The sequence below is a fragment of the Cupressus sempervirens genome, chromosome 4 (genome assembly GCF_028749045.1).
Source record: "Cupressus sempervirens isolate cs-2001-9-10 chromosome 4, ASM2874904v1, whole genome shotgun sequence".
Lineage (NCBI taxonomy): Eukaryota > Viridiplantae > Streptophyta > Pinopsida > Cupressales > Cupressaceae > Cupressus > Cupressus sempervirens.
Genome location: NC_143121.1, coordinates 594,011,204 through 594,038,615, shown reverse-complemented (window position 1 = coordinate 594,038,615; position 27,412 = coordinate 594,011,204).

Here is a 27,412-nt window from a genome sequence, read left to right as displayed (position 1 = left end):
GTTATGGGCTAGGACATATCCTTTGTGGACACTCCTACTTTGCACTGCATAAAGTTATAGCACATATACAAATAAGGTAATATGGTGGAGGATGCTGCTACTACCATGGGGGTTGAGTTAAAAGAAATGATGTGTTGGAGAAGCATGGATATCCTAAAGGAGGAAATTAAGGCCCTGATTTGCAAGGAAAATGGGGTTGACAAAAAATTGAGCCTGGCTAAACAAATAAAGATCAGTGCCAAATTTGGTAGTATCATCTCTAGGAAGGTGAAGCTTGCTAAAATTAAGAAGAAGTACAAAGGAAAGATGACGAGACACCTTCGTACGAGTTTGATGATAAATAGACACAATTTGAAGCAAGAGTTGTTTTGCAATTATGGTAATATAATGGGAAATTTTAGATATTTTCTTTTTGAGAGTACAAAAAAAATCATTAAGGATATTGTCAGAGATTTTAGGGATGTTAGAGTTATGATGCAAAGTACACATGAATCCCATAATGAAAAGGTATGGGATTTTGAAGTGCCTCAAAACCATGTTTTTAGGATGATAAAAGATCCTAGAGATGTTATTTTCAAATTCGTAGTGCTATTATTGATTAAAAATATCTTTTTTGTCAACAAGCTTGAGGGTGAAAAGGCTTAAATGCAAATTAATAAGGTTGGGGGGTCAGGGATCAGTAGAGAAGAAATGGGTGGTGATCTGAATCAATTAGAGCCAATAAAGATAGAAAATTTTAAGGAGAGGATGGTGACCTAGTTCCTGCTAAAAGAAGGGGGCTTTATTCCATATATGTAGGCAATGGCGGGTCACAATGAAAACTGTGCTCTTCAGTTTATGAATGGGTGGAATGACCAAAGAGTTATCATAAATGGTATCACATTCCAAGTAAATGAGGAGGTTATTGCTATGGCCACTAGTTTGTCCTTGAAGGGGAATAATGGAAGAAGGTTATGAAAATGGTAGATGAGACCAACATGAATAGATTTTTCATTGTGGATGAAGAACCTATTTTCTATAGGGGAGGATTTTTGAGGAAAAAGCTATTCGCTCCTTAGGATGATGTCTATCTTGTGATCATGAAGTACCTCACACTTGAAGGCAGGTTCAAAGTATATTATTATCACTTTCCTCTCCTAAACCATTTTAGAAATAGAGACTTTATTTCTATTCCATTCTTTCTATTACATTCCCTTTAAGACATGATTAGCGATGTTAGGGAGAAGAGAAGCAAGGGTTAAAATTTAACTATCATTCACTAGGGTTTGATTTTTAGACTTTACCAGTTTCATCTTGCCTCTATCCCCCAAGGGTCATAGTTGTTGATAATCAATGCCACCAACAAATTTCCCCTATGAGTACTAGCACTAGAAATAGAATCCACACACCGCATCCTTCCCTAATAAGGATAATAAGAAAAAGAAAAACCCAAACCTACTAATTGAATAGAAGGGTAGTTAAAAAATCAAAATTGAAAAGCCAGTGGAGGTGGACCTTGGGGATTTAGAGGAGGAGGAGGGAGGAAATGGTAGGAGAAGATCGGGGAGGCTACCCAAGTCACAAGCAAGGTATAAACAAAAGGCCAATAGATTTAGGGTCAAGGAGGTGGAGGAGGAGAATTCTGAGAATAATGGGAGAGAGCTAGAGGAGGAGAAACATTATAACTAAAAGAGAGAAAAGGTGAATGAGGAGAAAGAAAAAAGTAAAAATTCTATTGATAACATCTGGGTGTCTTTTGGCAATGTCAAAACCACTAAGACTACTCATGTGTTAGCTAGTTTTACCTTGCAGCCTATCACCTTCTATGAGGATAGCAATAAATTGGATACCCCCCCTATCACCATCTCCTCTCCAACAAAGTAAAAAACCAATGCTTTTGCTAACCCCCAGGTTTTGTAGGATGAGAACCAACCATTGACAAATATTAAGGAGGCATCTAAGAATGTAGAAAAAGGAAACAAGGAGAAGGAGGAGCAGAATGAGAAGAATGCTCAAATGGAGAAAAGGGTCAAATTTTTAGAGGATAGATTTTACTCCTCTAAATTTACCTTGAAGGTTACTCATGCTACTACAACTACTCTCCAATTACTAGTGTAGGAGAAGGATGAGGTGGGGCTAGACATGGAGGACACCGAACTCATGTATAAGTTTCTTGCTGAGGATTGAGCTAGGGTGCTTCTTGCTGGGAAAGGAAAAAGATAAGGATGAGAAATAATGTGGAGGTCTCTAGGGGTTTTTAGCCCTAGCTTGTTTTTTTTTTTTTTTTTGTAGTTCTCCTATTTTCTAGTATATAACTTATTCTTAGACTTGGGTTGGCTTGTTTTTTCAAACAATTATTATGTTCTGAACAATCATAGTATGTTTAGTAATATAGTTTTTAGAATTAGTGTAGATGATACTCTAGTAGTTGTGAATGATTGTGTGTTGTTTTTTGGTTGGGTTGGTTTGTTTATGCCAATAGTTATTATGTTCTAAAGTTTCATAGTATGTTTAGTACTATAGTTTTTAGACTTAGTATAGATGATACCCTGATAGTTGTGAATGATTGTGTGTTGTTTTTTGGTTACTAGTTGTTGTTTTCTATAGTAGTAGTTGCTCTTTGCTTGTTTTTTTGGCAATGTGCTGGTTGTCAGCTTTTTGGTTGTAAGGGTTGACCCCATTGTTTTGGTCACTTTTTATTTCAAAAACATTTGTCAAATTATGGGTTACAAAAAAGGATCCCTTCCCTTATAAATATCTGGGCATCTAACTAGAGAAAGGATCAGGGAATGGTAACACTTGGGAATCCATCATCGAAAAAATAGAAAAGAAAACCAATTCATGGAAAAGTAGATGGCTCACCAAGGTAGGACAAGTAACTAAGATCAAATCCATCCTATCAATAATGCCATCTTATAACATTTCATGTCTTCCCTTTCCCAAAGGAGTCAAACACAAAATTGATCAAAAATTTAGGAATTTATTTTGGAAAGGGATAGAAGAAAAGAAAATAGTAGCATTAATTAAATGGTATATATAACATATGTAAACCCAAGATCCAAGGAGGGTTAGGGATCAAAAACCTCACGTGGCAGAATGTAGCTTTTGGAGCTAAATTAGTATGGAGAATGTACACAAACAAGGATAGTAAATGGGCTCAAATATTATAGAAAAAATATTTAACCAATGACCCCCTCTCTTTATTTCACACTATCAACCCTCCACAAGGATCTAACACTTGGAATTTCATGCTACACTATAGACCTTTAGTCGCTAATTATCTTACTTGGGATATAGGCACACTAATAAATTTGGACCTATTTTTTGATGCTTGGAGGTCAAAAGTTCAATACTTCCACATCGAAAAATAATGTTGCTAGAATTTCATCAAAAGTTTGACACACTCTATAACTATCAATTTATCAATGAGATACTCCATTGAAAATCATCCCCATCAATACAACATGGTAGTGTCAGACTACTAGTTTGAAACATCAAAGTATTTATGACATCCATACATGATTTGATGGGTTTGTCATATCATCGATGGTGGGCCATGTTGAAACATCAACTCATAGTAGAGAATATTTAATGAGTTTGTCATATCATCAACAAAAAGATGCATCAAAATATCGAAAACTCTCAGAGATGATTCAATGATCTTCTCAAGCCCTCAATGACAAGATGCATCAAAATATTGACAACTATCATAGTTTTTAAAAAGAATTTAAAACCTAATCTATCAGTTTCCACCTTTCAATCCACTGCTCCTTGCAAATAATAGTCTTAGATACAATTCTACAAGAGCTTCAAATGATAATATATTTTGCAAGTAGTGATATTCGATATCTAATGAAAGATGTCATGCACGCTCATCATAGTCAAGAGACCCATAAATATTTGCATACCTATCTCAAAATGAAGTAACAAAAAATATAGATCTTATTGTTGAAGATTATAGATGGGATATAGATCTTCTATTTTGTAATTTTGTTTGGCTTTTGGATAAAAATTAGTCCATACAATCATTATGATGGATCGTGGAGTTCGATCCAAAAATATATACACAATTTTAATCTAGAAGACTCATGTAGAACTTTATAAGATATTCATTTTTCAAGTTTGTAGACTATATTATGTATTCTACATATTTTAGAATTAGAGCAGTTGATTTGAAAAATAAAATATTTCATTTTCTTGGAGTAAATAATCTTTCAAGTGCATATCCATTTTCTTATTTTCCACACAAATAAGTTGTGTTTCAATCATCAAATATCACTAAATATTTATTAGATTGAATGTATCATGACTTCCCCTAATCAACTTGAGTTTTCTCCTCTCATATATTAATTATTCAATTCTCTTTTAATTTTATTCTGCTAATTTCCAAAAATTTCAGCAATATTTTCACCCCATATCTTCAAAAAGTTCAATTTTTGTTGTTTTTAAGTTCAACTTCTATCTAATAGTGGAAGAATTTACATCTTTATAAAATTTTCTCATTTTTTCAATTGGGCATGATGGTTGAGAGAAAAAGTCTAGAATAGGTGAAGGGACTCATTGAAGGTCTAATGGAGTTAATAATCTTCTTCAACATGGATTGTTAGATCATAATAAATACAAGAGTATAGGTCTAGATGATGTTTGAATTATTTTAGAATAACTGGGGAGGCGGGGCGGGGGGGGGGGGGGGGAGGGGGGATGGTTGAATCAATTATTCAAGGTCCAGATGTACATATTAAAACTTTTCACAATTCAATGAACCCTTAAAACTTTCTCAACCATGGATGCATTTATTGTGTGTTAACCCAAACTGATATGTTACTGTAAGATTAACATGCAGAAATGTAAAGCATAAAACACAAAATATCCATCAATACACTTGACACAATGATTTAACGTGGAAACCCAATTTTATAAAAACCACCAATAACATGCTACTCCTTTTTCACTCTTTTGAAGTAATGCCCTGTTAAAGGCCAACCCTGTTAAAGATTACAATACACACTGTTAAATGTGACCCGGTTAAGGGATTTCAATCACCCTTTTAAAAGTGAGCCTTGTTAGAGGACTTTAGGTCATTCGTCTATAATGCCACCCTATTAAAGGATTTTTCAATGACTATTAAGTCAACCTTTCTCCAAAGGATTTACCCTAATCTGATACAATTGTCAGAAAGTAATAGTAGAGTTTTGATCTGATACAACTAACAACCTTACTTGTAGATTACATATCACTATTTAGTCCTCAACTCTACTTGGCTTCCAATCTTTGTAGCTCTAACAACTTGTTCACCCTTCAAGCATTCATCCTCCTTAATCCTTCTTGCTTAGCTCACCATTGCAGACTTCTTCTCTTGGGTCACTTGATGAAGCAAACCCTCTTCCTTTTCCTTGTCAGTTTTTTGCTTCCAAAACTCTCTAACCTCTATCCAACATTGTTTCATGACTATACATCCCTAAATATAGGAAATTATAACTCTTTTCCCACTCATTGTCCATCTTAGAAATTAGGGTTTTTGATATATTAGGTAAGATTCAATGTATCTAACCCATATCTTGTCTTCTCTAGAAACTTCTCCTAAAATCCACTTGAATTTTCCTTCAAAATTATTTACATAAGATTCTATGCCTTCATCTAATCAATCTTATCTTCCTTCTAATTCACAAGTTCCAAGAAAACAAACTTATCAGCTTTTATTTGGTGAATCCTTGATCTTTTTCATAATGCAAGAGCTCATCATTATCAATTTATTGATGCTTGACACATACTGTGTTACTTGACATCTACTGTAAAATCACTTGGCATCAATTAGATTTTACTGGTGCTTGGCATCAACTAAAAATCACTCAACATCTACTAACTTTCTTGCACCTATTAGTTTTCTTGGCATCCACTAGAAATTACTTTCACTCGCCTCTAACTGAATTTTTGCTCGGCTTGCACTAACTTTTCTTGGCACCTTCTATTAACTTGGTCAAGCTTAGCAAATGAACTTTGTCCAATCTTTTTCTTCTAAGCTTTCTAAGTGTAGCCAATCATTTTGTAACCTCAAGTAGATCATTAATATATTATGTTATCATTATCTTAACTAATTCTTGCACTTCAATACATAATCATAACTCAACCTTTCCTCTAGGTACTTTTGTTACATCTTGTTAATCAAATCCTCCTCGTCAATCAACTAAGTGATAGTGCTTGAAGCATATAAGAAATTATCTTACCAACATGTAGCAAGTTTGACATCAATGACAAAACAATGATTGAGAACACTTCTTCAATGGTTCTCTTACTCAAATGATCCTTTCAATCATATATCAACAATCTCCCTCTTTGACATTGATGGCAAACCAAACTGATCAACCAGTCAAACAAATAATGAAAATCTTGTTCTATCAAACTAACTAGGTCAAAAGAGTAAGGCAATGCCAAAAAGAAAGCTTGTGAATGAAACTTCTCCTTCTATCAGCAACTCCTTCTTAGGTTACAAAGTATAACTGAAGTTGTCTCCCTCTGAGAACCTTCTTATCTAATTCTCTTTTGTCATGGATCAACAAAATATCTGAATTAGCTCCCTTTTTCTTTCTACTTTCTCCCTCTTTATTGATTTTAGTCTTCTAATCTTTTGATGATGTACTAAGATGTACTCTTCTTTCATTACTCCTCTTGTGCACTGTACTTTATCTTCTTCTTTCTCCCTTGATTGTCTGCTTTGATCATTTGATCATCTCCCTCTTGATCAGTAAGCACTTGATCAGTTTACTATACATTCTCCCTATTTGACAACAATGCCAAAGATAAATACTCAAAATTTGGCATCTTTATATATGCAAATATAAGCTTTTTGTAGGCTCTTCAATTTTACTCTCTCTGTCACCTTTCTTGTGACTGATTTGAGATTCCTGCTCTTGTGATTAATTTAGTAAATTTCCTAAGGTAAGATCTACTGCATCAATTTATATGAAATGAATATCAACTTGTTTGATGCAAGATACTCCCTCTATCTTTTACATAGCCTTTGATAGGGGTATCACCCCTAATTTACCTCTAAGATACTCATAAGCATCTTTAGGTAATGCTTTGGTGAAGATATCAACAATTTGCTCCTTTGTGTTAATATATTCCATCTTCAACTCTTTCTCTTGAACCAACTCCCTTACATAATGATAATTTACTACAATGTGCTTTTCCTTTGTATGCATTATAGGATTCTTTGATATATTTATAGCACTCATATTATCACAATAAAGTGTTACTAGTTCAATGATTTCTTCCTTCATTCCCTTTAGTAGCTGTTTGATCCATACAATGTTTGTGCAATTGATAGCAACAGAAACATACTCTGCTTCAGCATTAGATTGCGAAGTACAACTTTGCTTCTTTCTTGCCCATGTAACAAGTCTTCTTCCTAAGAAAAATGCTCCTTCATTGGTGCTCTTTCTTCCAACCCAATCAACATCAGTGTAGGCTTTCAGTTCAAACTTTTCATTCTTCTTATAGTATAAACCATACTCTTTTGTTCCATTCAAGTATCTCATTATTCTTTTCACTACCATCAAGTGATTCTCTCTAGGATTAGTAGAGAATCTAGCAACTATCCCCATAGCTAATGCAATATCAGGTTTGATGTGTACCACATATTGCAATTTTCCAATCATGGATCTGTATAATGTTTGATTGACCTCAGCCGAATCATCATTCTTTGATAGCTTGATTGTTGTTACCATAGGTGTACTTACTATTTTTCAATCCTCAAGTCCAAATGTCTTCAATATCTCCTTTACATATTTTGATTGAGTGATATATACACCATATTTTATTTAATAGACTTGTAATTCCACAAAGAATTTGATCTCACCAAGCATTGACATTTCAAACTCATGTTTCATTTGATTTGCAAAATATTTACACAAAGCATCTTGTCCTCCAAATATGATGTCATCAACAAATATTTTAGATAACAATATACCTTTTTCTTCATCTGTCTTCATGTACAAATTGTTTTTATCATCTATTCTTTCAAATCCAATCTTAACAGGATAAGTATGAAGTCTCTCATACCATGCTCTTGGTGCTTGTTTCAATCTATATAGGGCTTTGTGCAATTTACATACCATGTTCTTATTGTTTTTATCCACAAATCCTTATGGTTGTTCTATGTAGACCTCTTCTTCTAATATGTCATTCAGAAATGCATACTTAACATCTATATGATAAACTTTAAAACCTTTGTATGCAGCATAAGCAAGCATAATTCTTACTCCTTCCATTCTTGCAATAGTGGAAAATGTTTCACCATAGTTAATTCCTTCTTCTTGTGCATACCCTTTATAGACTAGTCTTTCTTTTTGTTCTTGTCACTTCACCATTCTCATCTAACTTGTTCCTGAATACCCATTTTGTGCCAATCACATTCTTGTCTTCTAGTCTAGGAACTAGGCTCCAAGTTTTGTTCTTTTCTATTTTTTGAATTTCCTCTTCCATAGCCTTGTACCAATCATCATCTTCCAATGCATCTCTCACTATCTTAGGTTCCTTCATGCTTAACAAACATGCTTCACCTCTCAACCTATTTCTTGTCACTGGCCTTACATCTTTGTCTCTAATGATTTGATCTACATGATGGTGTCTTTTGACATATTTGGATAATCTTGGCTCATTTCTTGTGGCCACATTCTGTCTCTCAGCTTCAGTTTCACTATGTGCATCTCTATTAGGTGTTTTAGCATGTCTTTCATGTGTGCTAATCTTAGAGTCAAATTGTGCATTCTCCTCATTCTACAACTCAGCATTCACAAGATGTGGCTAGGCAGTTGTTGAAAGTTGTTGTTGACTTATTGCATGATTTATAGCATCTTCTTTAGTAGGAATTCCTTCATAATGGTATGCAAATGTCTTGTAATCTTTTGATTCTCTTTTATTTTTAGCCTCATGTGCTTCTATAAACTCATCAAAATTCACATTTGCACTTTCCACAATTTTTTTTAGTTTTGGTAATTAGAAAATAATAAGCTTTCCTTCTTGTGGAGTAACCAAGGAATATACCTTCTTTGCTCTTTGCATCAAACTTTCCACTCCTAACATCTTCAAGAATATAGCATTTTCTTCCAAATTCCTTCAACTATTTCACATTAGGTGGATAACCATGCCATAGTTCAAAAGGTGTTGAGTGAGTACCTTTCTTTACTTGCACACGGTTCAAAGTGTATACTGCAGTATTTATAGTTTCTCTCCAATATTTTAGAGCAACATTTTTCTCAATCACGAGTGTTCTAGCATAGTCCATTATTGACTTGTTTCTTCTTTCAACAATTCCATTTTGTGGAGGGGTCTATTGGTAAACATATTTGTTCTTTTGATTATGACCCTTTAATACCCAAGTTTGGAACAATATTTGGTTACAAATAGCTGAAAAGCCACTTATGAATAAATAAGCTTTTCTCTGAATTGATAGGTACAACTCCCTATGATAGATCTTCATTGAATTATGTTTTGTTCCTAAATCTAATTACGGGTATGTTCTTGACCCAAGAACAGGAGAGGTAAAACCAAGTCAGACCTAAATAGAATCTAAATCAGGCACAATGAAGATTTCTGAAGATTTGATTAAGTTCATGAACCCACACATATTGTGCATTCACGAGGCTTAACAACACTCTAGCCAACATCCAACTTAGCTACTTCAAATTTAAGCTACCATTAGTTAAGGGGAAAAACACTTAAAGAGATTTCTCTCTAAACAAACAATAACAATTCTTATCACATTTTTTTGCTATCTCGAAACAAGGGAGTGAAACTACGTTCTTTCCTTGCTTCAATTCAGACAAAAGAGAAAACACAAACTAGAAATGATAGAAAATGGAACAGGAAATAATTGTCACAAAATACCATTAATTTTCTCTATAATATCAAGTATCTCACACCAAAAATTTGCCGACCTTTCATTAATCTTTAAATTTCATACATATAGAGTTTCAAGATGACCGTTACAATAGAAGCTTAATCAGTTCATCTTTTGAAAATGACAAATGGCAAGATGCCAGTTTGTCATATTACAAAAATTACAAAAGAAAATGAAAAGAGGGCATAATGTAAATCATTTAGACTTCTTCCCCTTTTTTTGTTTTTTCTCTATATGCCTTAGCAGTAACTATAATTGAAATTAGCTCTTCATGGTTGGGCACGTGTATGTTGGTGAATCTCAAGAGCCATTTTGAATGTTCCCTAGCTAGCTCTTTCACTATATTCAACTGATTTGGCAACTCCTTAGTGGCCATGTGTATACATCCACTGAGTGTCTATTTTTCTACAACTCTATTTTGACTACTGGAAGCCACTCCAAACAAATTATCCAAAAATGCAAAAAAGTTGCTTTTCATTACATCTATTCTAATGAGAGCCTTTCCTTGGCCACTAGTTTGTGAATCAGTGTATAACCCTTTCATGAGTTTGAATCCTTTATCTTGAGTCTTCTTTGCTTTATCCTTTGTTTCTTTGAATCCCTTTTCAGCTAGCTGGATCATTTCTAGCTTGAACTACATGCTTTGAAGCCACTCGAATAGAGGTTCATTTCCCTTCTTCAAGATCTTCACTTCAACTACTTCCTTTGCTTTCATTTGGATGACCATCTTTAGAAGGGAGATGCAATCGTCACACTTTTCTCTTTCTCCATCTAGAGTATTTCTATTTGGTATGAGGTTATCCTTTCTATTTCCAATCTAAGGATAATATTGCCAATTTGTTCTATGATAGAAACTCCTTTTGATTTGAGCCTCTCAATTCATTCTTTTCTGATATGACCAAAGTGTCTATCTTCTTGGAGTTGGGAATTAAGGGCTTGCACTTTAGCTATAGTAGGATTCTTGGTCACTAATATACCATAAATAGTTGCTGATGGGGTGACCAGTTTCCTAATGAACTTGTTCAACTCTTTTATCTTGGCCTTCATCCTGATCTTTGATAGCTTTAGACTTTCTAACTTTCCTTCTATTACTTCACTACTTGACCTCCACAAGCCAACCTTTGTATCATGTCAGGTCTCTCCAGCTAAGATCAATTGAGTGCAAAGTGAAATCATCAATCGTCATGTCCTCCATTCTTCCTTCTTTGTTTGGCTTGGCTATTTCCATTATTGAGTGTCCTATTTCTAGATCTTGCCCAAGTATGGACAAAGTCTTCTACTTCTTAACTTTAGTCAGCATAGATCTAGAATGAACTACAATAGAAATAGTATGCCTTCATCTTTCCTTTTTCTCTTCCTTTCCAAAGTATCCTCCAACCAAGAATCAATACCTATTACCTTGGAGGCTTTCCCAAGTGATTCTATGCTAAACATCTTCTTTTTAGCTAGGATCACCACTATTGTAGTTGAGGAGAAATGATTCTTTGGATCTTGGGAAATAAACCTAGAAGAGCTCTAACTTTTCTCCACATTCTAGGTTTTCTTTATTGCCTCATCAGATTCAGTAGACTCTCTGCTACTGCTCTTTCCATCCCCCAAATCTAATATTTGTATAGGGGAACCACTTGGCCTCAAAAGTGAAGCACTTACTAATGGAATAGGGCTATGATGAGGAGATGGAACTAGAGTGGTATGAGGAGATGGAACTAGAGTAGTGTGAGGAGATGGAACTGGAGTGGCATGAGGGGATGGGACTAGAGTGGAAGCACTGTCCTTTGGCTCCTCCATCTTCTTTTCTTTAGCAATAGTCTAGGTTCCAATAACTAGTAGAGAACCATCCTGACAAGTCTAAGTTATTGAATCATTCTTGTCTAGAGGTTGATCACCTCATCTTTCAGGTTGAGTTGGTCCTTGAGTGGTTTTTGTTATCACACTGGATGTGACACTCTGAGAAGAAGTGGGAGTAGTGGCTGCCAAAGAAGCTTGAGTAGTCATGCTCTTACTCTGACTCTTTTTGGCCATCCATTCAACCTATTTCCCAATTCTCTTAATGATTCAGGCCATCATGACATCAAAGTCTTCTTCTATATCCACATAAGGCTCTGAACTGATAGGAGTGTTCCTTATCTTAGCTAAATATGTGTTACTATACATATTTTTCCCATCATCCTCCAATCCTTCAACATTGAGATCAATACCATATGTCTTTACTTGTTCCATCATGAGCCTGGTGAAAGCACGATCTCATCTCTCCAACTCATTCTTGCAATCTTCCCAATAATCTTCTATAGTGGTAACATGTTTGATCACACTCCCAATTTGTAACACATCCCTTGTGTATCCATTAAGATCGAACATAGGTCTTATGACCTCATATGCTTCCAATTTGTATTTCATCTCAAAGACCTTGAGCATATTCTTTGCATCAGATTGAGACTCACAACTATAAGCCCCAACCTTCATAGGGAATTCATACCCTTTCTTCTTTAGGCTCCCATTTAGCACATTCACTTGGACTACCCACCTCATGATCATGTCACTTGGGTATTTGGGAAACTTCAAAGGGAATCCATCAAAAGCTACAAGACCCAAATAGGAAAAGGTTGAGAACTGGATGAAATAATTCCCAAATTGACTAATGGCCCCCATCTCTTTTGGGCTGAATCTCCTTTCTGAGCATCCTTAGAGTTCCCTGCAAATTCTCACTGTAAATGTGTCATTAACTCTGACATATTCTGCATAACTATTTTGTAATTGCAGACATGGGTAGAACTCATAGCATTTTACATCATCAAGAAAATTTTCTAATCTTGGAAAACTCAACCAAAATTGAAGAGATGCTAACATGTAAATTAGAAATGAAGACATGTAAAAGGTGTTGTAGAACTTCACAATACTGAGAGCTCTAGACAGATTTTCACTTACCTCATAAGCCCAATCAACGTAATGTGTATCTGAATAGATAATTTGCACCAAAAAGAAATATTGTTTAACAAAATTAAGTGCTTCTACCTCACCTTTTAATTTGTGTAAGAGAACCAAAATTTCTATGATCTCAGGCTTGAGATCAATGCCAAAAAGAGTCTTAGGGACCTTACTCTTAGCACCCTATGGATTTTGGAACTAGGACTTCATTATTTCTTTTCTCCACACCATCTTCTTCAAGGAGAACTTAGACATTGCCCCTTCTATGGTCAATTCTGATAGCATTTGGAGGCAATTCACAATTGTTTGCCTATCAATCGAGATTAGCACAGAATGTTTAGGTAACAAAATTTTCCTGGTGTCCAGATTGTAATGATTTATGCATTCACAAATCAATTATGGAGCTTGCACAACCATTAAGAAACCAGTTGCCTCCACTAATATGCTCACTCAGAGTTTCTTAATTATGGGGCGGATCAGCTCTGACCTCAACCTCCTTTGAAAGTCTTGCATGTCATAGAAATGGAGTGAAGTATCTCTAAAACTTTGCAATGCGGACTTCATCCCACCTAGTCCATCGAACCCAGTGAATCTGGTTGCCATTCTTCTAAAATATAGGATAATTTACAAATTTGAATCTGGATTAGGCACAGAGAACTGAATTTGTAACACAGGAAATTTGAAAATGTTGCACAATTTTGGCAATATAATAGCTCAAGAAAAGTGGTGATTTGTAAAACTGTTATATTTTCCTCTATATAGGTATTCTAATCCATCCATTAATTTTTAGGATCCATGCCACATGAATGAATTAAAGGATGAATCCACTATATCAGTAAATGCAGGAGTTTCTAACAAATATTTCCATGTCTTTTCACTATTTTTGTTAGCCTAATGGTAACTTTCCTTTATTTCAACTTTACCTTTCCATTTTTTTTACCCAATTTCAGAGAATTGAAAATAGAGTACTCCATAAGGAAATATCCGCCGAGTTAGATTTTGCTCAAAATACCTCCCCAACTATAATTAACTTATTTCTATTACCATCTTTAAGTATCTTGTGACCAATTTGTGTGCCCAACAGGCTTTTGAAGTCGATTTCTTACTAGATGCAGAAAATCACCTTCAAGGATTGGAAACTCGTCGAGGCGAAGGTGATTTCTGTTTTTCCACCCATGCTTTTATTTTCACTTTAACCTTTAAGCCAATATGCCTCTTAGTTTCAAAAAATCACAAAAGGCTACAAAAGTCAAAGTGGGGCCCACTTACTTGTTTATCTCTTTCACCAATACCTTCAATAGAAAATTGACTTCATGGGTCGAAAGCCTGCTGTGGAGAAGTCGCTTTAGAGTTTTTTGCTAGAGCTAATTCTAAGCACTATGATGGATTTGGAATGCTTCCCAAGGCGAAAGACTGTAATGGAGATATGACTTATCCATAGAGCAACTTACTTCCTTCTTGCTTCAACCTACAAGCCTCATTTGTTGGTCTCTATAGGAAATCACCTTGAAGGGTAGAAAACCCGTTGAAGAGAAGGTGATACTCCATTCTCTGCAAGCTCCCTTTTTTCTCATGAAAAACATGATAAGCCAAAAACAAGTTCATTACTGAAGATCACTTTGTGAATTTTAAGAATCTCCATTAGATTAGGTCCTAGACTACCCACAGAATCACAACATAGAGGGAACCAGCTTGGTGATGTGATGCAAAGGAAGGGAAGAATGGATAATCTGATGGAGAAACTTTGTACCTAAGAAAGATTAAAACTAGACCTAGACACACTTAGTCTTAACCAAGACATAACATTTTTTTACTTTGCATCATGGATTCGGGATGAAAAGTGGGGCAATAGGGTCCTAGATGTTGATGTCTATCTCTTGATTCCTTTGTCATTATAGAAAATCTCAAACTTGTGTGAAGTGAATTCACCTCCTCTGTCTAATCTCAAACATTTCAAGCTCTTTCCTTTTTCTTTCTCAACTTTTGCCAAGTACCATTTAAACATTTGAAAAGCATCTGATTTATGTTTTAGAAACATCACTGATATCATTTTAGAGTAATCATTGATAAGCAACATTATATACCTATCTCCTTTGTAGCCTTGCACTTCAATAGGTCCACACAAGTTAGTACAAACAATTTCAAATAATTCCTTAGAGATATAAGCTTCAATTTTAAAGCTTGACTTTGTCATCTTGCCTAATTGACATTGTTTGCACATTACATTTTTTGGTTTCTTCAACTTAGGAAAACCTCTAACTATTTTCATGTTACTGATACTAATCAGATTATCAAAGTTAACATGACATAATCTCTTGTGCCAAAGCCATACATCATCAAATGTTGTAATAATACAAGTAGCATCTTCTATATCTAGGAACATATTAATCCTAGTTTGATGACCTTTTCAATTCAAATTTACATTTGTATCATATATCTTGGTTGATTTGTTTTCAAACTCAACTTTGCACCCCAAATTATTCAATTGTGAAACACTTAACAAGTTATAATTCAATCCCTCAACATAGTAAGCATTTCCACATGAAATTTTGTCTATGAGTTTGATGGACCCTTTTCCTTTTATTGAACATGGTGCATCATTACCAAATCTTAAACTATTTCCATCATTGCAAGTTAAGGTAGTGAAATTACTTTTGTCTCTAGTCATGTGATGTGAGCATCCACTATCAATGATCCATTCATCATTCTTGTTCACGCAAGTCACAAGTGCAGTAGCTTCATCCTCATCTGATTCATCCTTCATTACAACATATACCACTTCATCATATTTTTATTAGAGTTCTATTCATTAGCAATGAAGCATGACTTCTTGCCTTTGTCTCTATAGTCTCTTCCATCATCTTCTCTTCTATTTTTGTGCTTATTCCATTCTCTAAAGTTCTTCTTTTGTGTACATCTTGCTGTAATATGGTCAACTTAATTGTAAATAAAACAAATGATAGGCAACTTACTTTTGAATTTACCTTTTCCTTTGTGAAATCTTCTAGCCAACAATGCTTTCAACTGTTCAATGTCTTCCTTATCTATACTACTATCACTGGATGCCTACTTTATCTTTCTTTTCTTCTTCTTTGGATTTACCTCCTCAAAATCCTTTAATAGAAATTTTGCTTTGAGAGCTGATTCAATACTCTCTAGTCTATAGTTGTCAAAATTAGATAACTCAAAAGCAGTGAGTCTTCCTACCAAACCTTCAAGGATTAGATAATTTCTTAGCATACATCTTAACTCTTGGATTGTAGACATTCTAATGGCATACATAGGAAACAATGTTCTTAGGACTTTATTTAGCATAATATCATCATCTATTTTACCAGTAGCACCTTTTATTGCATTAACAACTTCTTTTATTCTAGCAACATATTGAGCAATGTTTTCACCTTCTTCCATTCTCATGTCATCAAAATTACCTCTTAGGCTCTCTAACTTGGCTCTTTGAACATTTTTATCTCCTCCATAGATGGTGACTAGGGCATCCCACAACTACTTTGCACTTTTAAGGTCTTTGATATTGTCAAACTCAACATAGCTTAGGGCAGAGGCAATCTCGAACATTGCCTAATTGTGCTCTTTCTTTTTCTTCAAATCTTCAGTAGTTAGGGCTCCTTCTGGATCAATATGTTCTGCTGAAATGCAAGTTTGTGCATAATCTCCAAGTCCTCCATGGTGTAGCTTCATCAAACTTTTCCATGTAAAAAAGGTATCTCTATTTAGCTTGGGTACATCTCTTTTTAACATCTAGATCTTTATACTTTGAGTACCTTGAAACTAATCCTCTTAAGCAACTGTGCTTTGAATACCAATTTTTGGAATTCTTTTAGAATAATTGGGTTGGGGGGGGGGGCACGGGTGAATCAGTTATTCAAGGTCTAGATGTACAAATTAAAACTTTTCACAATTTAGTGAAGTTTCTACACCATGCATGCATTCATTGTGTGTTAACCTAAACTAATATGTTACTGTAACATTACCATACAAAAATGTAAAGCATAAAACACAACATATCCATTAGTACACTTGACACAATGATTTAACATGGAAACCCAATTTGAGAAAAACCACCAGTAACATGTTACGCCTTTTTCACTCTTCTGAAGTGATGCTCTATTAAAGGCTAACCTTGTTAAAGGTTACAACACACACTATTAAATGTGATCTGGTTAAGGGATTTCAATCACCCTGTTAAAAGTGATCCTTGTAAGAGGACTATAGGCCATTCACTTGGAATGCAACCTTGTTAAAGGATTTTCCAATGATTGTTATGTCAACCTTTCTCCAAACGATTTACCCTAATCTAATACAATTGTTAGAAAGTAACAATAGAGTTTTCCTCTAATACAACTTACAACCTTACTTGTAGATTACAGATCACTATTCAATCCTCAACTCTGCTTGGCTTCCAATATTTGTAGCTCTGATAGCTTGTTCATCATTCAAGCATTCATCCTCCCAAAGCTTTCTTGCTTAGCTCGCCATTGCAAACTTCTTCTCTTGGGTCACTTGATGAAGCAAACCCTCTTCCTTTTCTTTGTCAGATTTTCACTTCCAAACTCTTTAACCTCTATCCAACATTGCTTCATGAATAGACATCCCTACATATAAGAAATTATAACTCTTTTCCTACTCATTGTCCATCTCAAAAATTAGGGTTTTTGATGGATTGGGTAAGATACAATGTATCTACCCCATATCTTGTCTTTTCTATGCCTCCAACTCATCAATATTATCTTCCTCTTGATTCACAAGTTTCGAGAAAATAAACTTTTCAGCTTTTATTTGGAAAATCCTTGATCTTTTTCATAATGCAGTAGCTTGACATTATCAATTTACTAAAGCTTGGCACATATTGTGTTACTTGGCATCTACTGTAAAATCACTTAGCATCAACTAGATTTTAATGGTGCTTGGCATCAACTAAAAATCACTCGGCATCTACTAACTTTCTCAACAACTGTTATTTTGCTTAGCATCCACTAGAAATTGCTTTCACTCAGCTCCAATTGACTTTTTACTCAACTTGCACTAACTTTTCTCGACACCTTCTATCAACTTGGTCAAGCTTAGCAAATGAAATTTGTCCAATCCTTTTCTTGTAAACTTTCTAAGTGTAGCCAATCATTTTATAACCTCAAGTAGATCATCAATACATTATGTTATCACTTTCTTAACTGATTCTTACACTTCAATACATAATCATAACTCAACCTTTCTTCTAGGTACTTTTGTTACATCTTGCTGATCAAATCTTCCTCATCAATCAACTAAGTGATAGTGCTTGAAACATATAAGCAATTATCTTACCAACATGTAGCAGGTTTGACATTAGTGATAAAATAATGATTAAAAATAGTTCTTCAACAATTTTCTTACTCAAATGGTCCTTTCAATCATATATCAACAGATGATCCTTCAACATCAAAAGAGTGGCAAGATAGTGAACAAAAATGAAAATAATTTGCCTCTAGTGTCAGCTTTCCCTAAAAAAAAAAAACTTGCAAAGGTGTAAGTTGCATATAAATAAAATTCCCCATCTCTTTTCAATGTCTTATTACTATTAGCTCCTACAAGAAAATCCAATTAAGCATATTCAAATCAATTGAGCACATATCTACAATCAAGTAGTAATCAATTCAAGCATAAAATTTTGTTGCAGCACTCATGACCAACCATAATGTGTTTCTCTTTCATCAAAGCATACAACATCAAGACTTGTTTGATTCTTCATGCCTAGGGTTTCATACTTGAGGTAATATTAAATGAAGCTAATGAGAATTCTAATGGACTTTATAATCTATATTTTGATATCAGGTCAATACTACACACATACTAGCTTTAAAATAGAAACAAAACTATCATGTACAAAAAAAGTGATATTCAATGGAAGGGTGCACATGAAAAAAATTATTTGAATAATTTTTTTAAAATAAGCTATATCTTGAACTTAGGATCTTTATCAAGACCATCAATAGTTTTCCCATCAAGTTCTTTGATTGCTTTATCAAGGTCCTATTTCAAAATAGATGATACCCATTGATCAATGAACTATTCAGAAGAAAAGGCTTGGCAAAATATGGGAGATTTGTTGAGCTTCATTACCTTTTCTGGAAGGACTCAAGTTCTTGCACATTTATCATCCCAGTTGAATATATTCATGTTTTCCTTAGCACCCAACATATGGCCATTTCCTTGAATGTAGTTTAGGTAAGATTCATTTGTAGTGGCTCTCTGCAACCATGCTACTCCCTAAAGTAATTTGTCCTACATACATTTAATGAATATATTAGGCATATTCCATTTTTTTTGCTATTGGTTAATTTAGAATGTTAATGGAAGGATATATTTACATGATATCTAGAAAAAGAGCAATAACATGGGAAAATGTCAGACTATAATGAATCAATATATAGACCTCTATATTTATTACCAAACTTGAAAACCTAGCCACCCACACAGACCATCCCAGTGTCATAGTAAGAACTAAGAGAATTAATTAATATTCTCTAGATTGTAATGAAGAATTAACATGAGAAGTTAGTAAACAAGGTAATACATGTAAACAAAAACCAAAAGTTGAAAATTTTAAAATTTACAAAGGGGAAACATTTTATTTTGGACAAAAGTTTTTAATGAAATTTTATAGTATTTTAGCCTTGAGTGTATGAATGAAATTGGGGTGCTGGTAGAAAGCAACTGTTCAACTCGATGAATGAACTTCCAACAATATTTGAGGTTGTTACTAGAACTACAAAGAAGTAAGTGGAGGAAAGGTCTATAGTAACCAACAATGCCAGTAGCAAAAGAAAGTCAATAGGGAAGTTGGTGAGTCCTTATACACTCCTTTTTCACAGCGAATACACAATTCTCAACCATAAGAAATATCCTCACATGAATTGTTTCTATTTTTTTCTTCTAAGGTGATATACTTATGATTCTTTTCTTCTTATTTAGGGATTGTGGCTTCCTCAAATAATACCCTCACACACCTTGCTTCTATGATTTTGTTTTCTCAATGAACATCCCATTCTCCACCAAAAATGGAAAAGTTATTACAACTAAAAGATATTGAAGAGGAAGGCTGGGATGAAGAAGATGAGGAGGAGGATGGGGAGATACATTGTGGATCCTATTGTGGAGTTTATACAATAGAATCATATGATTTATGGATTGGTTGTGATGTTTGTGAGGATTGGTTCCATGAAAAATGTGTAAAGATTACTCCTACAAGAGTTTTGCACATAAAGCACTACAAATGTCAATCCTATAGTAATAGAGGAGCTAGAATTTAGATATTTTCATACTATTTTGGTGTTAGTTGTAAGGGTGTAATGATTTTGGAGTTTATGGGTGGAGCTCAGAATTTGAGAATGTGAAGGAAGTAATAGTTGGCTTTTGCTATGATAGAAAAAACCAAGAACATTATGACCATAATGCAACTCTAACTTTCCATTGTAATCCCCATTTTTTTTTGACATAATGGATTGGTGGTGAAATCCCTAAGTCACAATGTGGTGATATATAGAAAAATTAGTAAAGATAAAAGTTAATGTAAAGCAAAAAGTTCTAGTTCACTTTTAGCCTAGTCCACTATAGGATGCCACTTGACTCCAAGCTGAAAGTCTCGTTTCCTCCCAACTCAATAGGTTTAGTTTGAGCTTCACTTGGTTTTAAGAATCCTTTCATATTCTCTACTTAACAAGGCCAACCACATGAAGATGGAAGCTCATTTGGCCTCTCCTCCCACCTTATAATCACTCTAAATTCCCCATTAACAAATAAGTAAATATTTCACTCATTCATTTTAGAAGTATATCATTGAATCATTATAATCACATAACATTCATTAACAAGAAATACAATTAAGTAAAACATATAAACATTTATCAATAATTTTTGAACACATCAATTATTATATTCACATAACATTCATTAACACAACTTATAATTCATTAGTACCTATAAACATTCATCAATAATTTGTGAACATGTCTATAATTATAATCACATAACAATATTCAATAAAATTACATAAATATTTTTAATAAAATTTAACTCAGGAATTCATGCTTCCAAAGTCAACAGCGAGTGAGAGCAAGAGAAAATAGGGAGGACAGGGAAGTGTGCCTTTTCAAAATTCAAAACCTATCCTGGGTAAGATTCCTTAGGGCAGAGGGAATCAAAAGCCTAGAATGCAGGAGGGGGGAGCAGAGTGTCAGGGGACAATAGAGATCAAAGATGCAATAGAGAATGGATATGGTGACCCACATGACAAGAGCAAAGGTCTGGACAAGCCTTTTCTAGCACTCAAGTTGGATCAATTTGGGGTACTTTTGGCAAAATGGTCATCTCTTTTTGGAGTTAAACCCACTAGTAAGTCTTCTTTTCCACTAGTTAAAATTCTATCTAGCTTGGAAAAGGGTTCTTGTGCGATTGCTATTCCAAATGAGTTGATAGATCATAACATTGCTTCAATTGCTTCTACCCTAGTGGGAAAGTTTATTGGGCAAAGGCCAAACATAGATATTGTAAGATCTTTCACTCAAAAGAAATGGAACCTTAAAGGATAGGTCAACGTAATGGTGATGGTGAAAGACTTCTTGTCTTTTGATTTCACATGCATTGAGGACTTGTCAAACATCCTGTGTGAAGGGCCTTGGAGTATAGGTTTCTCGACCCTAGTGCTCAAAAAGTGGTCTTCGAAGCTGGATTTGAATGACTCATTTTTTGTGCAAACACCTATTTGGGTAAGACTTCTAGAGCTACCTTTGGAGTTCTATAATGAGGATGTGTTCGTGGGGGTGGAAAATTACTTTGGTGATATTTTGTCAATAGACTTGATAATAGCTTCCAGAAGAAGAATTATGTATGCCAAGATCTAGATTAGAGTGAGGGAAGGGGATGATATGCCAGAAGTTGTGTGTTTTCACTCTAAGCTTGGAACACATACTCAAAAGTTGGATTATGAAAGTGTTCCTTTTTCTTGTTTTCACTGTCTAAAATTTGGGCATAAGGTGAATCAATGTCCTAAGGCTAAAGTTGAAAAAAAGGATTCCAATGTTTTCCAAACCAAGAAAGGAGAAAAATATCTAGAAAAAAAAGGATATAAAGGAAGGCCATAAGACCCAAGAGAATTCAGTGGAGGCCCCGGAGGCCCCTATTAAAGGAGGGAATAAACCAGCCCAAAATGAACCAAATGTAGGCAAGAAAGTGGATAAGGTCTTGTCTGGACCAAAGATTATTGAGGTGGAAGACCTAGTAAAGATTTTGGAAGGCCCTTTTAAAGGAGGCAATAAGCCAAACCATAGTGACTCAAAGGTAGACAAGATAGTCGATAAGGTTTTTTCTGGATCTAAGTTAAGTGAGGTGGAAGAACTAGTCAAGAAACCTAGATTCTCTAAAGTCAAGGAGGTGGATTAAATAGTCAAGGTGGCTATTTTGGCTTCATCTCAAGTGGAGAGGAAGGATAATAGGATAGAGAATGATAGTCTATCTTAGGAAATTATTTTATCAGCTACTCAAAGGGAGAGAAAGGGGGAGCAAGCTTTGAATAATGAAGGGGAGTTAGAGAGGGATAAACAAGAGGAAGTCTTGGGTATTCCTTCTTCTAGGAAGGACCAAATTGTTTCATGTAATCTAGAAGACCAGATGTGGGAGGGAGGTCAAGGTCAGACCAAGAGTCATGGAAGATTGGATGTGAGAGGGAGGTCAAGGTCAGTAGGAAGGAGGTCTATTAGTCAAGTCATACAAGATGAGGCTAGAAGGAGTTTGGTTAATGGGAGCCAAAGAACTATTTTGGAGTGTACTTCTATTTGAAATGAAGATAATTTCTTGGAATATTAGGGGCCTTAATGGGGCCCATAAATAGGAAATTCTTAGGGATATGATTAGAGATCAAAGACTTGATATTTTGATGATTCAAGAGACAAAAATGAAGAAGGAGATTCTAGGTAAGATTTCCTTTAGCAATAATATGGTTGGTGAGGCTTCAGACTTCGAAGGTGCATCAGGAGGTTTTCTTACTCTTTTTAATAATAAATAGTTCAGATTTACTTCCTTGAACAATGATGGCAATATTCACTTTTGTAAGGTGTTTCATTTGCATTCCAATGATTATTGGTTCCTTTTGAATGTCTATGCCCCTAATTCTAAAAGGGAAAGGAAGAATTATTGGACTAAGATGTGTGATATGATTCAGATCAGTAATTTGAATAAAGGTATCATTATGGGGGACTTCAATACTCCTCTAATGGATGAGGAGAAATTGGGAGGTTTGGCCTCATATTGGGAAAACAAGATGGATCTCTCTATTAATAGTTTGGCTTTGTTGGATGTGGATCTTTTGGGTGGAACTTATACTTGGTCCAATAAAAGAATCGGAAGTGATTGTATTCAATTTTGGTTGGATAGAGCTCTTATTTCTCTAGATTGGCTGAATTCTTTTTCTTGCAAGCTGTCCCTACTCCCAAGAGTTGGCTTAGATCACTCCCTAATATCCCTCTTAGTTGTTTCTCTTGAACCTAGGGGGAACTTCCCTTTTCAGTTTGAAAAGATGTGGACTTCCCATCCTGATTTAGTGAATAGGATATGCTATTGGTGGGGTATGGAAGTGGAAGGAACAACTATGTTTAGAGTTGCTAAGAAGTTGAGGAATGTGAAAAGGATGATTAAAGTTTGGAAAAAAATTAATTTTGGCTATATTTTTCAAGATAAAGTGGAGTTGTTGGTGAAGGTCACTTCAATTTAGGACACTATTCAATAGGATGGGTATAATGATTTGAATAGGAACCTTGAGATGTCTATTCTGACTGACTTGCACAATATTATAAGTAAAGAAGAGAAGTTCTAGAAGCAAAGATCAAGAATCAATTGGCTTAAAGAGGGGGATTAGAACACCAAGTTTTTTCATATTTCTACTCTTAAAAATACAAAAAATAACAGAATATTAGGTTTAAAAAAGGGGCAGGATCTTTTGACTAGAGTGAATGATATTTCTGTTGAGGCTATTTCTTATTTCTCTTCTCTTCTGTCTTGGGATACCTTGTTATCAGAGGTGGATTAGAATGAAATTGTCTCTTGTCTCCCATAGATTATCAACCTCATCATAACAAAATGTTGAGAGCAATCCCAAAAATGCAGGAAGTTAGAGGAGCTTTGTTTTCTTTTCCTGTCGAGACAAATCCCCTAGATCGGATGGTTTTCCAACTTTCCTTTTCCAAACTTATTGGGAGGTGGTTAAGGAAGATGTGGTGAAGGTTGTTCAAGATTTTTTTGGAGCAAGAAGCATTCTAAAAGAGATCAATTCTACTTTCTTGGTCCTCATTTGTAAAGTTCCTGGGGATGATTCTTTAGATAAATTTAAATCTATTAGTCTTTGTAGCTCTTTATACAAGATTATCTCAAAGGTGTTAACTTTTAGAGTTCTTAAAATTCTCCCTTTGATTATATCTCAGCAAAAAATAGGTTTTGTCCCTAGAAGAAAAATATTGGATTCTATCATGATGGTTCATGAAGTGATTCATTCCATGGAAGTAGGAAAAAGAGAAGGTATACTTCTTAAGCTGGAACTTTATAAAGCCTATGATCGGGTGGATTGGACTTTCCTTGGTTTGGTGCTTCAAATTTTTGGCTTTGACTATAAAGTTTGCAAGCTTATTTCTACTTCTTCTCTTGCAATCTTAGTAAATGGGGCTCTCTCAAATTTTTTCAAACCTTCAAGAGGGTTAAGACTGGAGGACCCTCTCTCTCTGATTTTGTTCATTATCATGGCTGAATGTACTAGAAGGTTGATCAAGAAGAATAAACAAGAAGGGAGACTTAGAGGGATCAAATTGTCTTCAAGGAGTGCTTTTTTTTTCTGATCAACAGTTTGTGGATGATACTATTATGGGAGGGGAGGCACCTATTAAGGAGGAAAAAGTGATGAAGGATATTCTAGATATGTATATTAGAGGATCAGGACAACTTATTAATTGGCAGAAAAACTTTGTTTTCTTCATTAATACTCTAGAGGATAGACAAAGAAAAATTGTGAGGATTCTTGGGTGTGGAGTGAGGAGGCTCCCTTCTACTTATCTTGGTCTCCCTATGTGTACTAAGCCTACTGATTCTTTCTAGAATGGGATTCTTGATAGGTTCATCAAGAAGTTGGTGGGGTGGAAAGGGTCTTCTCTTAGTCAAGTAGGAAAATGTCTTTTGGTTAAGTTCACTCTTCAAAATCTCCCAATGTATGCCCTGAGTCTATTTGGGATACCATTTAATTTTTTTGACAAAATGGAAAAGATCTAGAGAGATTTTATTTAGTTTGGCCTTGAGGATCAGAAAAGATATCCCCTTGTGGCTTGGGATAATGTATGTCTTCCTAAGAGCTATGGGGGCCTGAAAATTGGGAAATTAAACTATCTTAATAAAGCTCTTCTAGAAAAAATAATTTGGTGCATCTTTAATAGTATAGGGGAATGGAGAGATATTTTTGTTAATAATTATGTTAGAAGACCTACTATTTAGTTCTTTCTCAATAATGAAGACATCCTGAATGGGTCTGTCATTTGGAATGGTATCCTTAAGGCAAGGGACCTAGCCAAAGCTAAGATTAAGTGGAAAGTAGATAATGGTGATGCCATTCTCTTCTGGCATGATAATTGGTTGAATCAAGGCCCCCTTATAAATAATCCTATCTTTGAAAACTAGTCAAATATTTGTATTAGGCAATTTAGTTTGGAAATTAGTGATTATAGAACAGATCAGGGTTGGAGAGACCTATTTTTTATTTTAGATGACCTCAATCCGGTTATGATAATGCTAAACTCTATGTTTCTTAATAACAAGAAGGATGAATTAATATGGGGAGATAACCCTAATGGTTGTTACTTGGTTGCATCAGGATATAACTATCTTTGGAGCTTAAATAAGAAGCCCCTGTACACAAGAAAACAAGCACACATTAGCTACAATAGATATACCAAGTACTCAAAATAAAATAAAGCATAACTAACACTTGCTTGATTTTTAAAACTCAAAGCAACCAAAAGACCAAGTCCTCATGCAACCTCAAATAGCTCAACAAAGGCACCCATGAGAGGCCTCGTTGGTGTGTTTTTTATTGAAGGGATGTTGGTGTGCTCTCCCAAAACACAACTATGGTGAATCTCTTGATAGGAAATGAAAATATGAGAATGAACCTATGCTAAATGAGTGGAGAATACTTCAAACAATGGCTATAAAAGCAACCATTTTTGAGAGCATTCAAAGGATACGAAGATGGATGCAAGAAAGAAACTAATCTAACAATACAAAATGATATGAACTCTATCAACTACCAAATGGTTAGTAACAATGCAATTATAAAGAAGATCACTAAGAAGCTCAAATGACAAAATAACATGATAACAATGCATATGAGGGAGATGAAAATGCTTGAGACAAGGGCTCTATTTATAGGCTTGAGAGAGGCCTTGGTGAGGTAGAATCTATGTGGCATCCACATAGGTGCCACATGAGAAACATGTAGGCAAGTCATACAAGTGGTCAACATTCAAAGTTTTCTCACACATGTGTGAGCAAACTTGAAGAAAGGAGTGGGGGACAAAGGTGTAAGAGGTGTGGAAGGCATGAGGGGTGTGGGAAGTGTTAGTGTTCCTCACACATGTGTGAGCACACACTTAGGATTAAAAGGGGATTTAGCAAGGTGTTTAGGGTAATTAAATGAGATTAAGTAGTGGGTAGGCTTAGAAGGATGAAAGTGATGGTTGTAGACTAGGTTTAAGATTAAATTAAATAGGATTTAATTTAATAATAGGTTTAGAGAATTTAATGAGATGGAGGGAGTTAAATAAATAAAAATTTATTTAAAAGGGGATTTATGGAGGATCATGTATTAAATAAATTTAACACATTAGAGATGAAAGTATTTAAATTAAATTTAAATACATTAGGAAAGTGAACTTATTTAATCAAATAAGTAGAAGAATATGACCAGTATAATTAATTAATTATAATGTCAAGGGAAATATTAAATAAATTAATATAGTGTTTGGGACAATTTTAAGCATCTAAAATTTGCCCCTCTTTGATGTGATGTCAGGATGACATTATATCAAAGAAAAAAAAAATATAGGTTGCCTCTTAAAGGATAGAAGTCCTAGGGGTGGTGTTGAAGCAATGATAAAGGAGGAGGGTGCCCCCTCACTAAAATTGCACAATTTTTTTTAAAAATTGGGCAATTTTTGCGAAAAGGTCTTTGGAAGAAAGGAAATGAAAAGAAAATGGGATAAATGAATATGTTCCATGACTTGTGAGTAAAAATAGGATATTGACATGGCTCGAAAGGGACACGAGCTCAAAAAGGGGTCTTGGAGGACCTATATAAGCCTCTAAGGGGCTCAAGGAAGGGTCATTTGCACACCTAGAAAGCATAGAACTAGAGCGAGGATGGACCCCATCAATAGATTATAGCTTGGTGAGTGCATCTGAGAGCACCAAAGACTGGTAGAGATGGGCCCATTGGTGAGTCAACTAACCCGCTCCATCAATTTTTTATTTTGGTAGGCTAGGATGCATTTATTATGCCATAAATAGGGCAATAATGATAAA